Below are 3,385 nucleotides of genomic sequence, written 5' to 3' on the forward strand. Positions count from 1 at the left end.
GTAACCAAGCGAAGGCTATCTGATTGGTGGCTAAAAGCAAGACAGGAGTAAAATTTCACAAGACATGGCTAGGTGGCTTGAGCCACCGCCCGATGTAAAGGGTTCAGCCGTATCCATCCATCCATCCATCCATGCTAAAGCTACTATATAGATGCATATAGTAACTGCTCGGTCGCATCGGTCGCGGCGCGGAGATAACACGCGCGGCGTCTGCTTCTGTGCCTCATTGGTTTCTTCCGAATCGCGTTGTTTTACGGTCGTGCCATCGTGCAACGTTTACTAAACAAAACTGCGGAGACACGGTGGGCTAAGCGAGTCGGGCATGATCACCCGCGCATGATGGAAACCCGTAATCGTCTGCCTCGAAATCGAAGAACCGAAAGTCGCAACTCATGGTTCTCGCCAAAGGGCGCTAACGGTGCCATCTGTTGTTTTCGTAAGAAAGCAACACGACGTGAGGTGCGCCGAGGTCAGCATTACAACTGTGCAGGTCATTTGATGGCACCACTTCCGCCCTTCGCGGCAATCCGGCGCTGGCGGCTTTCAGTTCGTCAATCTCGGCGAGACGATTACAGAGTTGCATTATACGCGGCTGAATTTGTAGCTGCGCATAATTTTGAGCCGGTTTTGTAACTGGAAGTGGAATCGCTACTATTTCGTCTGGGTTATGACTTGTGTTTTGTATAAAGTTCAGTTCAGCTATTCGCCGAGTGGGATCGGCCAAGCTTCGTCCGTGTCAACTACTCCTCTGCCAAGTCAGCGTGCGCCTCGAAGAACCGATGGGCAGGAAAGGAAAAATTTCTTACGTTTACTGAGCAGTGCCAGCACTAGTGCGGCGGTGCGAGTGATATCACCGCTACAGCGTGCAACAGGCGAACGACTGCCGCATGGTGGACAATTTACAATGTCCCGTAAGCGAGAATTCGGCGGATATCTTTGGGACGCATCCGCTGACGTTCCCTATCGCTCGAAATGCCATTTCCATCGTCGCAGCAAATCTGGCGCACTGCCTGCAAGTCCTGAAGATTCCGAGTACCGTGATTCAGAGTGATTCAGAGGTGACTCTTACCGTCATCTTCTGCCACAGAATTAATGGTGGCAACCCTTATATTCCTAATATTTCAAATAAACAGTGTTGATGGACTTCCCCAAAATTTTAATCTGTCATTACCTCTTACTTGGCTAGAAGACAGTTCTACATAATGCAGCAACTAACACAAAGCTGTTGGCACAAAAGATATATATATAGCTTTTAACTATATCACCTGTAAGTTACAGCTTGCATTTTTAAATGTGCAAGGACCTTCTTTGGGGTTTTGCGATATTACTGAATTTTTATCTACTTTGCACCTATGAACACAATAACATTGAATCATACTTTAAAGCTAACAGAATTACATGCTCAAGGACAGATTTTTGGAAATCGCCTAACTAAATGTCGCACTTCCATGGTGCTTTTTTACACATGATGCATGATCCCACCTCATCCTTTTCAAGAATCAGCAAGATATTGATAGTCTTTCCCAAGGGAAAAGAGCAGGCCTGTATCAGCCTATTTGAGTGCTAATAAAAGGTTTTTATATATTAAGGCATTGCTCCTTGAATACCTAAGTTAAATATATATTCGGCCTAGTTTACCCATACTATGCTTCTGTAATTCAACGCGTGTTTAAGAACAGCTTTTGACAAGGTAAATATAAATCTTGACATTCACTGATTTTTGTTAGCAGCATTGACAGTGTTGATAAAGTAGAGTATAAATTTTGTTGACACCTCTCGAATGCAGTCAACAGCATCGACAGTGTTGACAAGGTTAAGCATAAATTTTGTTGGTACCCGTTGAATGCAGTCAACAGCATCAACTTTGTTGACGAGATAAATATAAATTTTGTTGACAACCGTTGACTGCAGTCAATGGCTTTAACAGTGTTGGCAAAATTTGATATAAATTTTATTGACTCCTGTTGACTGAAGTCAATGGCACTGACAATGTTGGCAAAGTTAAGCATAAATTTTGTTGATACCCGTTGAATGCAGTCAACAGCATCAACTTTGTTGACAAGGTAAGTGTAAATTTTGTTGATAACCGTTGATTGCAGTCAATGGCACTGACAGTGTTGGCAAAGTTTAATATAAATTTTGTTGACTCCTGTTGACTGCAGTCAATGACACTGACTGTGTTGGCAAAGTGTAATATAAATTTTATTGATTGCTGTTGACTGCAGTCAACAAACATTTTGTTTTTGTTGACTAGTTGTTGATTCTATAAGATGTCAACATTTGGTCAACGAAATGGCAATGCTGATTTTTGTAAGGGTCGCGTCCTGCTCTTGAAGGCGAAGCTTAAGCGTCCTCCAATTTGTTTAACGTGCACTGGCATCACACAGAACACGGGCCTTTAGAATTTCGCCTCCATCGAGATTCGACCGCCGCGGCCGGGATCGAACCCGCGTCTTTCGGGGCAGCAGCCGGTCGCCATAACCACTAAGCCACCGCGGCAGCTAATGGACAGTGGACTGCTGAGACGCACTCTGAAGCCGTTCTTTGAAAGCGTCGTTGCAATTTCTGTCCGTCCCTGCGCGCTCTTCCGTTGTTGACGGTTTCCTTTTCGCTGCTCACTGATGCTCGCGTGAACGAACAACCGTATACGTCCGTAGCGCGATGTGGACGCGCCCGTTTTGACATATAGATAGCTACTTTTAATGTCCCTGCTCCGAGGGCCATGTCGGTGTAAATAACGTCTTCTCTCTCTCTCTCTCTCGAAAATGTTACACAGTTAAAACCCGACTTAACGAAGTGTAGAGCAACCACGATTTATTTCGTTAAATCGGGACATTCGTAATATTGAGTGACATTTTTCCGCCCTCCGAAATCTGAAATTGTAACAATGTCAGTGCATGTTAAAAATTCCAGGTGGTCGAAATTATTCCGGAGCCCTCCACTACGACACCTCTCTTCCTTTCTTCTCTCAGTCCCTCCTTTATCTCTTCCCTTACGGCGTGGTTAAGGTGTCCGCCGAGATACGTGACAAACACTGCGCAATTTCCTTTCCCCAGAAACCAATTTTCAAAAACCAATTTACTCTCAGGTTGCGAGGCGAGCATGCAAAACCGCGTTGCTTATTCTGGTCTTCCTGTGGGTTCAGCTGGCTACTGCAAATGCAGATATAAAACGAATTAGGAGACCACGCTGCGATGCCCCGATCTAAAGCTACAACGCTCCATAATCCATCTGGCGACTGAGGCTGTGGCAAAGTTCGTCCTCTAGTCCTTAGTCTGCCGTGGGGGACACCCAACGGCCGCCTGCGTGCGTTCCGCGAGGTGTGGACCCCCACCATTTCTGGTGGAAATAAAGGTTTTCTCTCTCTCAGCTGGGACGCCCTGGT

The sequence above is a fragment of the Amblyomma americanum genome, chromosome 1 (genome assembly GCF_052857255.1).
Source record: "Amblyomma americanum isolate KBUSLIRL-KWMA chromosome 1, ASM5285725v1, whole genome shotgun sequence".
Lineage (NCBI taxonomy): Eukaryota > Metazoa > Arthropoda > Arachnida > Ixodida > Ixodidae > Amblyomma > Amblyomma americanum.